This window comes from Anser anser (assembly GCF_964211835.1).
Source record: "Anser anser genome assembly, chromosome: 3".
Taxonomy (NCBI): Eukaryota; Metazoa; Chordata; class Aves; order Anseriformes; family Anatidae; genus Anser; species Anser anser.
In genome coordinates, this window is record NC_139722.1 from 123,487,418 (window position 1) to 123,500,028 (window position 12,611).

A 12,611-nucleotide genomic window follows, 5' to 3' on the forward strand; every position below is an offset into this window, starting at 1 on the left:
TGCTGATTTTCAGTCAAATTCTGTTTGATACCTCTTTTTCATGGTGGGTATTTGAAATTCCAGCCTCAGTGAAGGGAATGAAAAAACCCTGACAGCTGCAGTGGAATCAGGTCCTTCCCCTCTATTTTTCAGCACCAAGCAAGCAGAGTACAAGACTTATTTTGAGCCATTTCCCTCCAAAAAAAATCCTACTTTTTTTAGGGAAGTTGATACAGAAACTTCCTCAGACAAAAACCTCTGAGGAAAGATTTCCAATTCCTTTTTCCTACTGCTCATCCATTCCCATTATTAATGTTTACCATGATTTTGCTGAAAACCAGTGGGATGGACACTTAGGATGGGAGTTATGTAATTTAACTAGTTTACCTAGAAGTTTAATTTCTAATCTAGGCAAATCTTGTTTTTTCCGTAGTCAACAGAGATACAGGTAAGGTCACCCCCATCTAAGAGAGGCAGATGAGATGAAATTCCCATGGGGGTATCTACCACACTCCACTGCATGTGGAGAAGACCTAGATGATTAGCTTAGGATACCCAGGTTTCAGGTATTTTCTGTCAGGTGAACCCCCAACTCACAACGCAGGTGTCACCATAAAAAAGACTGTACAACAATACTGTAGAAAATCATTATTTACCTCCCGGTGTGACTTCTGTATACATTACACTCATTCCATCTTACACACTCAAGCTATTTTTCCTCAGAGCAGATTTAAGCTGGCATCTGAACTGCATCTTTTTTTTTTTCTTTTTTTTTTTTTTTTCCTGGCCTGGCCTCTAAAATTCAGCTGTACTTCGGGCTCCAAGGACATCCACATCTGGAGATAGCTCTGAGCTTCATGGTGGCCTCTGTGTAAAATCAAGCCTCTGGAGGGCAAGAGCTGTGTTATCTGCAGAAAGTCACATCTGACTGTTAACTTCACAGTGCTGCACATCTCAGCCATAAGTGAAGGTATGAAAGACAGGCTCTGCTTTGTGATTTTGTTTCTGGGGATGGAAAAAAGTGGAATCCACCCTGCATTTCCTTGGATTTAGTACACAGAATCTGTCTGTCCTACTGAATATGTTAGGTGTCATTATGTACTACCACAAAGCACACACACAGTGCACCGTATGTAACAGATACTTTTGAAAGAGCAAAGTACATGAAGTGAAGCAGTGACTGCTACACCCCTAGGTTTTCCAGAGAAGAAACTTCTTTTTACCTGAGCAAGGTCAACAAAATGTCTAAAAGAAATCGTATTTGAGTTTTTTTGCTAAGGGAGGAAGCAGATGAAAGAAGAGGAAGGGTTGTTTTCAGCATCTTGAGTCTCACTCTTGATTCATGCCCTCTTAACACAGATTAGGGCAGCCCTTGGACCATATTTCCTACAAAACCTCTTACCAGTTGTATACAGTGAACACTAGTCATGCCACCTCTGCTTCCCTCTTTCCTCCTGCTGGTAGGTATCGCCGTCTTCGTACGACCAGCAAGTTCTTTTGCAGCTTTCAGGAGCTTCCTTGGGTGAGAGAAATTTTCATCTGCAGAGATTTGGTTGCTGTTTAGCCTCTGTTCTTCTGAGACGTAACAGGAATGTGCCTCTGTAGGTTTAGAAATAGATCAACTGCCCATTTCCTGTGACTGCTTTAATTTGAAGTAGTTCGAAGACTGACGCATGAAAGTCACGGTGGGTGGAGAAAGGAGTGAGATGAAAGGGAAGAGGGCAGGAAGGGTTTGGTTGTATATTTTTGTTTTTCAATTGAAGTTTGAATAAAGGTGCTCCAAAACATCTCAGCTGAGATGTTCTGCGCAGCTTGCAGTGTCCCAAGGGGCCATATTACAGAGTGGCCTTGTTTCCTGAGGAGAAGGCATGAAAAGCATGTGGGAGAGAGCTTGTTTTCCGCAAGGCAAAATGAAGTCCTCAGAGGAGCCACATCACGCTGGCTGAGGCAGGAAGGCCTAGAGCACTGCCTCGGTATGCAGACTTTAGCTTGGCAAGAAGACTTTGTTGGGCCTGGGATGCCAAGCGATTTGGACAGACTCCAGCCACATCACAGAAATGCTCCCTGCCGGCCTCTGGCTGGAAGAAGTGTGCTGGAGGTACCACCATCATGCTCACCCCACCGCTGGCCGACTGCAGGGTCCAGCCACCTGCACGAAGCGACCTGGACCATCTGACTAAACCTGATTTTGAGACATCTGAAATCACAGAAACAAGTCCCAAGACTATTCCTCATAGAGATTCCTGGCCAGCACCCGAAATAAGCCAGTCCCAGACATAATCCTATCATAGTGTCACATCTGGATTCACCGTCTTTCCAGGCCGCGTATGTTCTCATGCCTGACTGAAAATATTCTGAGTGTGAAAGAAAACAGGTCTTTGTGAGCATATTTTATAATAGCAGAGGCAGGCAGGGAATTTTGCAAATACCACTTGTGTGCCCAAACTCCAACAAAACATAAACTCTGCAGACAGGGATGGTTGATCTGGGGTAAATATTTAACTTTATTCTCCAAAGGCACATGCAGTTTTACCAACAAGAAAATAAAAAATATAGAATAATACCCTCCCACACACATGACCTTGTTTACTGTAAGGCTCCTTTGAGTGGCTTTGGAAACAAAGTTGTATTGAACCGGCAATAAATTTAAAACTGTGTGTGTTGCCTGCTTCTTCAAAATCAGAATGGTTTAGAGGCCTAAATATAACGGAGTGTACAAACATGAAGAAAAACAAATCTCCATGTGCTGAAAAAGAAGGTTCTCAACTCATAATGGCATTTCCTCCTTTGTAGGGTCTCCATCAGGTTGTTTTTTGAGGGTAAAGAGGGAGAAGGGCAGGAAAAAAAGAGCAAGAACAAGCACAGCTGTTCAGGACTTGGACGCATGACATCCTGTTGTAGGAGGGGACGTCACCTCGAGCTCACTGGGAAATGCAGGGTCAAGCTTTTCAAAACAAGCGGGTCTGAACTGAAAACAAGCTGTGTGATCTCTCACAGGGAAGCTTTGCTACTTGAGAAGAAGGGGAAATGATCAGAGGTAGCCTTTCTGCTAGGGGAAACGTGGTTGAATGAAGAGCTGGTGAGTGGTGGAAGTGGAAGTGCTGATGGTTTCTCTTGTACTTGGAGGTAGGAGGCTGGTAGGCTGAGCAGCTGAGGCTTTTCCCGGCATTCAGGATCAAAACACTCCTTGATTTACACCAGCTGTAAGGAATATGCTATAAAAATCTACCCTACGGAAAGAAAAAAAAATGAGTAATTTCTGGACACCAGTTGTGATTCAGTTACTCAGAGCAGCACAGGGAATATCTGTTCTTACGTATTTTATCCCTGCTATGGCATGACAGTGAATAGTTTCCCTGATGACGAGTGACAGCAGACCAGGATGACAGTGAATGGGAGCAGTAAAGCTGACACCAGAAGACATGTGCCGCTGTGCAGCTGCCCTTTGCCCACTGGAGAACATCTTCCCATGCACCCAGCTTGCTGTGGGATCGTGACGGTGGCCACACCAAGGGGCTGTTCGTGGTCCAAACAAGTCTCTGAAAAATAACCACAGGCTCAGAGTGCGCAGCAGAGTAAAGAGCAGCAGAAAAGAAACATACAAAAGCAAGGCAAGAACATGTGGTATCTTCTGAGAATACTTTCCACGTGTCCAACAACCTGCGGCTCAGGTGTTCCCCATGATGGCGGCTGAGTCCTTTGGATTTAAAAGCCTTCCATGCATTGTTCTCCTGTGAATTCATCCACTAGGGTTCTTTGTTTATTTGTTTTGAACCCTCAGTTGTCTCTTTTCCAGACTAAAGAGAAACCCTACAGAGCTCACTGTGTGCTTTTGTCACCTTCTGCACCTTTCCTGGCTCTTCTGTACTCCTTGAGATGAGAGCACAAGAGCACGGCGTGCATTTACAATCGGTGGAAACTCCTCTCCCTGGCCCATTACTGCCGAGGCAGCGGGCAGGAGCTAACAAAGGCAGCCCCTTACAGCCACAGATGTTGTTCCCCTACTTCCAGCTGCACTTCAGCAGTAACTCTGCGAGTGCACTGCTGCCAAGCCCTGTGGCTGCTGACTCAACCACCACCAGCAGCTACAAGGCCCCTGACGGCTATGCATGGATTAAGCAGAAAAGTAACCAGACAAGAGCAAAGAGCAAGTTCTCGGTGCGTGTTGGTGTTGCTGCACTGCTGTAGCAGGAGTAAAAGTGCCGAGGCGAAGCAGGCATTTCCATTTTTCAGACTGCTTTAGCCTAGCACTGCTTTGCCTGAGATTGCCAGAAGTGATGTTGCTATAACAACTACACCCCTTCTTTGTCAGCATCCAAAATAACATTTCTGTCAGGGGTTGGAGTAGAGCCTTCTCCTCCTCCCTGAAAAATTAGGTTTACACCTGGCTGGTATAAAGAAGCAGAGGCTGTTGAAGGTAAGTACTTGGTTGTTTATGGCAAGACCTCAGGACTGTATAAATGTCTTTCAAACCAGAGAACAAGAGATGGGGAGCTACCAGGACTGCATCTTACCTACGCATGCACGCACCTGGCCAGCGATGTGTTCTGGCTTGGTTGCTTCACCAAGTGGGTGTATTAACCACCCGTGAGAAGTATCAAACCACAAAATCTTACCATGTTTGCTACAGCCGTGGAATATATGTTTAGGAAAATGTTACAGCTTCTTTGCCTCTGTACTCCAAGACTGTCTTTCAGTCCCGTGGTAAAATTGCTCCCTTTGTAACACAGGGAGTTTGACACTTAGGCGCAGGAGATGCAATTTTCCAACCCATTTGTGAGGTCCTCCTGCTTGCTTTAGTCCCTGCTGCTCGTGTCACCGCAGAGCCGTCTTGGTCCCATCAGAACAGGTTCCAGCACCATTCAGGTGCAACATCTTCACCTCCTAGGTGCCGTGTCCCTGAGCTGAGGTCCCTGGTGTACTTCTATCAGCAGAAGTCTGTACCAACAGAATGAAACCCTGCTTTCCTCCCTGTGAGAGTCTGTGGCTACGGCTGCAGAACCCCCCTGTGCACCCTTTAACTGCCTACTAGCAGGGAAACTCAGCCCTGTGTTCTCCAAGTGAGAAGCAAAGAGAAATGGGAGATGTCAATTTTCCCTTTCACACTGAAAAGATACATAGGAATCGGAGGAAATTTGGGAAGTGACACATGAATAGGGTAAATGGCAAACACATGCTGTTTTCCTGGGCAGCAAAATCAAAAAGCCAAATATAAGAGAAAAAGGAAACACAGCAACTCATGTGATATGACTGCAGGTTAGAGTGAAAATAACTTCAAATGGTTGAGAAGTCGCAGCTGTGTGTTGCGTTGCTGCTCTCTCCCTATCTTCCCATCACATTTGCATCACGGGAAATGAGCTTTTTGGTCCTAAAGTCCACAGTGTCAGAAGTGTTTCTTAGCCAGATCTGCATGGGCACCTAATGTGGGTTGTAATTCTCATTGATCTCAAAGCCTTTGAGAATCTGAGCTTATATTATCTATCGTTCCATTTTCAAAGCTGTCTACGATACTGGCTAATGTGGGCATCTGGGAGAATTGCTGGGATGTCAAAAGGCTCTTTTACTAACCTGCATTAAAGCAAGTTGGACTCTCTAGTTAAATAGCATCATTATCAAATCCAGAAGAAAAAAAGCCAACAGCAAACCCACACAGAGTACATTACACACTACTGTGGCTGTTTAAGAGTCGGTCAGTGCAGATTTTAGAGTATCAGCCCTACTGGGACATAGCGAGAGGAAAACAAGGCAGAAGAAGCATATCACCTGCCTTAAATCAGAGCCGAGACCTCCTGCATCAGGGAGTGTGAGTTCAGTCTCTGGCACAGTGCAGCCCCGTGCCCTGGGCTGAAGCCCCCTGGTCCTGCTGACTCGTGGGGCATTAGTTGTGCTTCTCGGGGGGGTGAGGAGGTCCAACCTCTGCCTTGTAACCCCAAGCTTGCAAAGGAGCTTTGAGAAAAATGAACGAGCGGCTCCATTAGCAGCAGAGGATACGCTGAGCAGAGCCACCACATCTTGCTGGTGGACACGGCGAGGCAGTGGGGGCAGCAGCAGGAGCGGGCTGAAAGCTTTTTCCGAGTGCCACAGGAAAAGCAACCATTATGAGAGTGCACTAAAAGCCTATTCATTGCTAAGGAAAGGGCTACTGAAGAATGTGGGACCCATGCCGAAAGCTGCCAGCCAGAGCAACAGGAAGATTATTAAGGCCTTTGCAAAGCGCCCCGTCTCCTTCCTTTGGCAGTGGTGATTCTGGACATGGAGTCGTTTCAGACCTACCCATTGAAATCCTGTAAATAGCTGTCTGCAGGGAGGGAGAAGCTGGGTTACAGCAAAGGGTGTTCCTTCGTGTGGGAACCATAGGTAAAACACCCCTAGCAGGGCCAGATCTGGTCAGGAAGGAGAGCGAATGCACACGCTGGACAAGCTCTTCTTGAGCTTTTGGATGTTACAGGGAGTGACTTGAACTCCCATAGGAAGCAAACGTGGCTGTTTTCTGCTGTGCTCCTCAGCAGCAGGCAGTGATGCCCTAATCCACGCTGGCTGCTTGCGTGGGGTCTGTGCACGCAGGAGGCTGGGACTGGGGAAGCTTTTCCAGTCTTCAGACAGGAATATTTTACCTCGAGTCCGCAGCTACCTGTTCTGACCGATGAGAGAGCCATCTTTTGCTTTCTGCCTTCCTTCTTCTCCCGCTCGTCTATTCCCTTCCTTTCCCCCACCTCTGTTTTCATCTCCTTGGAGCCGTTTGGGAAAAGTGCCTGCCAGACAAATCCTAGCCAAGGGGCACCCATCCAAGGAACAAAATCCCCGAGAAATGCCTCCTACAGGCTCTCTCTTTGCTCTCTACGGTGATGCTGATCCTGTGGCCCTTGAAGGAGATTGCTGTGCTCACAACTATTACTAAAAGCAAAGCACAACCTGTAGGGGTAGGTGCTGCACAAACAGCAATGGAGAAAATTCCTGCCTTCAGGAATTTCTGCGGGGTGAGAAGTGGAGTCATGGGGAGGTAAAGTGACTTGCCCAAGGTTACCCAGTCCATCCAGCTCTTTGATACGCTTTGTGCCGTGATGTCCTCTCCCTGGGTCTGTACCATGGATGAGGAGGCAATAGCAGAGCTCCAGACTGGAAGCGCCGCTCTCCTGCCTCTGGGAACAGCTTGGCAAGGCACCAGCACAGATAAGGAGGTGAAGAGGGGTGGTGATCACCACCTGTGGGGTGGTGGTGGTCTGTTGACTGCTCTTGACTGCCAGGAGACTCCAACATCACTGCTTTCATAGCCAATTGCTTAAAAGCCATGACTCTGTCCCCTCCAAAATCATGAGACTTTATAGTTTAGAAGCGTGGGGTTTAAAAGAAAAAACATTCTTCATTTACCTTTGGATCTGGAGCCCGTGGGTCGTATTTCTGAGCTTTTTCCCCCACAGCCACAATAGTTAGAAACATACCTCTCCTGCCCTTTAGTTAGAAAACACAGAACATCTTCCTTGCCTGCTCATTCACACATATTCACAGACCTGAAGTCTTTTAGCCCTCCAACTCTCTGTCCATCTCCATTAACGTTGGCCAATGGCTTCAAGCTAAGAAAGAAGCAGCAGGTAGAGAGAAAGACATATATGTACCACACACACCACCACTAAAAGCACCTTGCATCCTTAGAAATTGGGACAGAAGAAGAGATGTAAAAGGTTACTGCAACTTTTTTGAAAGATAAAACTGGATCTTGTCAAAGTGGAGGAAAGACATGGAAACTTAATGTGTTGGAAAACCAGCCTATGGTCTGGAGCAGGAGTCTCTCTGGAAAGAAGAGAGGACATTCAATAACCAAGCTCAGCTGAAGCAAAACCATAGAAAACAAACAGCCTGTGCCAGGAATTTGGGGAAAGGGCCAGTACCGGGAGAAGGAGAGAAAAGAGCACAAAGAAATATTTAGTTCAAGTAAAAACAGAGCAGTACATCTAAAGAACATAACAGGGATGTGCATGTTACAACCGGCCGGGATAAAAAGAATCAAAAAAAGAAAGGAGAAACAAACACAGCTTTAGAAGTAATGAATGAGAAATCAGATTTTCAGGCAGAGCTCAGACATGTCAGCTAAGTGGAGCCTTGTGAGCGCTGCATGATGCTTAATCCGAAAGGAATCCCAAATTCCAGTAACAATATCCACCTCAAGCCAGCAGATGCATGGTCTCACCCACACCCTTGGGGCACAGAAAAACACTGGTGTTTGGTGGTTTGCCCTTCCCTGCATCCACCCTGAATGCTGGCTTACCTGTGCAGGGGCCAGAGCTCCTAACGAGGCAGGAAAGGAGACGGGCAGTTGGGCCCAGCTAACGAAGGGGTCAGAGATGTGCCTGCAACACCCTCACAGTGCTTTCCTCCCAGCGTGGCCGGGGTATTTGTGGCTGAAGGGGACGGGACTGCAGGTTGCTTTGGTCTCCCTGACTTCTCTCCCCAAACTTAAGCGATTCAGTTCTTATCAATTCTCCTCCACGGGGCCACGCAGGGAGCACTCGGATACTTCCAGCACTGCAAGAAATGATGGAAGTGGTGGCTGGCTGGTATACCAGAGCATGGTGCCCAGTGAGCTGGTACTGAGCAGGAGGAAAGGGGAGCAGCCCCCGGACCTGCAGGGGGACAAACCACGGCCACCAGCCCTGGGAACGGACACTGGCCTTGCCCCCAGCTGGAGACAGAGAGAGGTTCAGGGCAAATTGCAAGACCCAGCCTGTGCTGAAGGCGTGAAGCTGATGGGGACAGGAGGTCGGTAACATGGGTCTTGCGAGGTAGGAAGTTCCTCCGTGGTGAAACACCGCTGCTTCTGCTCCATCCAAAGTGCAGAGTGGGCACAGCCGTGTCCCACCCTCAGCAGCACGCACATCACTCTTGTTGATTCAGTTCATTCCCCCTTGGGGCAGGATGGGGCAGGGTTTGGCCCTCGGGAGGCTTGCAAGCAATGAACTGTAAAAAATGAAGAGTCGACAATTAAATGTTCAAAATCCGCAAGGACTTTGTCCAGAGTGGGCTAAGCAAACAAGTACATTGGAGTGACCTATGATCTGCACAGTTAAGGGTGTACTCTACACTGCTTCATTTGTTTTAATCATATTAATTTACGACCCGGGTTTCTTGCTTAATTAGCCAAATGAAGAATGAAGAGTGAATGCACAGCAGTAAGCCTCGACTTGTTCAGCTGGCTTCTAACCTCCTTTCCTGAGCTGGGAGAGTCATGGTGCTTTGATGCCTCTGAGGTTGAATGTGCCTGCTCACACGGTGAAGAAAATGGCCAAGAACCAAACTCAAATGAAGGGACTGAGATGTTCAGTAGTGCTCAACCTCAGGTCCTCTCGGTGAAAACCGAGGCACTGACCACGGGGTGTTCTTGGAGGGATTATTTTGAGTAAAGCAGGATGCAAACCTTCGAGATGCTGCTGCTTGCGGCACGGCATTTGACCACAGACCTGGAGCAAGGCTCCCTCGTCACCCCCAAACGATTGCCCCAGGAGCACAAGGCGGATCACCGGGGCAGGAGAGCACCACCGGCCAGTTCCAGCAGGTTCTGGACACATTTTTCTCTGCGGGACATTGATCACTGTTGATTCCGCTCATGTGGAACAAAGCCACACCATCTCCTGTGTGCCTTCAGGTGGATAAAGAGGAGCACATGGAAAATGGCAGAAAATCTTCCCTGGGTCAGCATTTTCAGACAGAAAGCTGTTTTCGGGGAATGAATTCTGATGATATGGCAGAAATAGTTTTTTTTGTATGTTTTTTTTTTTTCCACAAGGAAAACAGTCTTCTTCTTGCTTCAGAGGTTTTTTTCCCCATACTGTCAAATAGGAAAAATAATCCAAAAAAATCTGTTGCAAATGCCTCAGCTTTCTTTTTTTTTCCCCTCTTCTTTCTGCTACTTTAATTTTTGGACCAGCTCTATTATTGGATAATTATATTGGCTAATCGCATTTAAACAGTTTTAGCAAGATCGGATAATTGCATTCAGAGCAATTGGGCTGAAAACACACAGAATCTGGTAGGAGTATTTCACAAGAAACTGAACTGGATAAACACGATGGGATGTGTTGGTTAATGTGAGGATACACGCATGCTTAGGCTGCACGGCTCCGACTCCAACCAGGGAAATATTCTGACCCCGAGCCGCTCCCCAGGGCTGGGGCTCTGTGGAAAGCAATCCTTAAGGGCAATAGGGGGATTCCTAAACATATGACTAGAATTTAATTAACAGAAGATAAATCAATTTGAAAAGTGAAAAAAAAATAAAAATCTTAGCAGCTTCTCCTGATGCACTTGTCATCACATTAGAAGCAAATGCAACTTTTATTTCTAAATAGTTTCAGTGAAATCCAAGTCTCTAATGAACTGTTGCCATCCGGTGTCTAGCTGTAGTCTTGGTTCTCTTCAAGCCAGCAGGAAGACAGTAGCTGCCTTTTAGCTTTGTGCGTATTCAGAAATAATTTTCTGGGAGCTTATAGCCTACTTTGTCAACTAAGTAGCCGGCATGATGGGGAGTGGGACAGTTTTACCAAATTTCTTGTTGCTGGCTCCTTCCTAAGCCCTCTCTGCAGCTGGCTCCTGCACGCAGAGCTTCCTGCAGATGGAAAGGCTAGTGGAAATGTTTCAGATTTTGGTGAAACATTTCTGGACAAACCAGGAGGACCCCTAGATGCACGTAGAGCCATCACGGCATCCCATACGAGTTGCTTGCTCTCATCCTGACTGTCAGGACCCCACGACACATAAGAAGTTTCACCTCTCTAGCACTCTGCTTCAGTCCTGGTGAGGAAACGAAGTCCTCTCATTTTCTGCTCCCAGGGAAGGGTTAACTGAAGAGCAGGCGTGAGCTGCGTGGCAAAAGCCCACTAACAACATCTCCAATTTAACTAAAGCAATTTGCAGAGCCTGGGATGAAACCTGCACCAGGCTGCCTCCTTACCCATCCTTCCTCTATCTCTCTGCCCGATCTGAAAGCAAGGCACAAGGCTGTGAGTCAGAAACTGCCTAATTTGAGAAAAGCCAAAGCCTCTCCTGAGAGCCTCTGGCTTGTGGGCGAGACCTCCAGCCAGTCCCACCGAGGCATCCAGCTCAGAAAAAAAACATGTGCCATGCAGCCCGGGCAAAGCACTTGTCAATAAATGACCCTGGCAGAAATCGTTTAACGAAGGGCATCTTGAGGATGGTCCTTCGGGCCAGGGCTGTGACTCCTGCATGTTGAACTTAATGTCCACACTTGGCATGAAGAGGGGCGATGGATGGGCAGAAAAGCCAGGTGGATGGGTCTGAGCCAAGGGCTTCAGCCTTGGGGATTTCTGAGCCTTGCAGCCTGTGTGGGCGCTGGACAGGCACGAGTCTGGGCAAAGCTTGACGTTGTGCAGCTGCAGAGGCAGAATTTAATGTTGCCACCCAAAAGGTGGCAAGTAGGGCATACGGGGAAAGGGAAGGTGGGGCAGTGAGCCTGCTGCTCCTGTTAGAGGAAGAAAGATGGGGAGCGGTGAGGCTGATCTTAGGAGAAACTGGCTCCCAAGCTCCAACACAGGTGACAGAGCCACAGTTGCCTCGCTTCATTTTCCATAAAACCTCACAGATTTCACCGCAAGGGCAGAGTTTGGCTTTTCTACCAGCAAATATAAAAACCGCACCGTTCTGATAGCAAACCCCACGGAAGTGGACGTTGCCACTTGGCACTCCCTTGCTGTTGAGCACCGTTCACCCAAGCAGAGCAGATGCTGTGCAGAAGAGGGTGAAGGTCCAGCCTGCATGGTTTTCATAGCCCTGTGCCCCAGCGCCTCCACAGAAGGGAGCACGGAGGCTGATGTTGCAATGCTGGGATGCATAAAGGCAGCGTGTCTCAGGGAAACTGGTGTTTTCCCACACCCAGAAATCTCCCCCAGGACAAGAGCCCCTTTTGCCTCCATCTGGTCCCGGTAAAACGAACCTAGCTGGAGCTACACAGAGGCATGTGGCATCGCTGCCAGCAAGCAGACCAAGCCAGCCCCTAGCTAGCATGAGCAAACGTGCACCCACTGGTGTCTGAAGCTGGGCGGATTTATGCAGACCAGAGAATATAAAGAGCTGGCATAAAATCCACAGAGTTGTTTGCTTTAAAATGAAGAAGAGCAGGGCAAACACTGGCATGGCCACGTCTTTTGGTCATTCTCCCATAAACTTTTTCCAAACATCTTCTAGAAGAACAAATAGGTCCTGCATCACCCTAGGGTAAACGTGAGGTTTCTGTGGTCCCAGGGACGCTGTATCTGCCAAGGGAAGCCTGGTCCCACGTCACCATTACAGGCAGGGCCACCACAAACCCTTGGTTGCCCGGGCTAGTGCAGACCCCGTCGTGTGACAGTGAGCATTTGCAGCTCACAGACTCACTTTGTTTGCTTTCTGTTTCCCAGGCATGACTTACATCCTTGCTGATGGCGGTGTCCACGCAGCCGGCGTGCCAGGCTGGGCACAGCCTGTCCCCTGTTTGTGCTCCAGTTTCCTTGCTCAGACCTTCATCTGCCTCGGGGAACCTGAACTGGGCAAGGTGTGTCAGAGAGCAGAGGACCCTTGGATAAAAAGCCCTCTAGGGAGATGAGGTATTGTTCTTTTACAACCCCTCCATTACGCTGGCTGCAGCA

General features: G+C 47.9%; 1 long non-coding RNA gene across 6 annotated transcripts in view; it reads left to right on the forward strand.

Moving 5' to 3' along the window:
- The window catches only part of LOC310897900, a 44,107-nt gene that overhangs the window by 3,454 nt on the left and 28,042 nt on the right, over positions 1 to 12,611 (forward strand). For all 6 annotated transcript variants that reach the window (XR_014582688.1, XR_014582689.1, XR_014582690.1 and 3 more), the window contains exons 3-4: positions 786 to 4,396; positions 12,384 to 12,569. This is a non-coding gene — a long non-coding RNA (uncharacterized lncRNA). The remainder of the gene's footprint in view (positions 1 to 785; positions 4,397 to 12,383; positions 12,570 to 12,611) is intronic.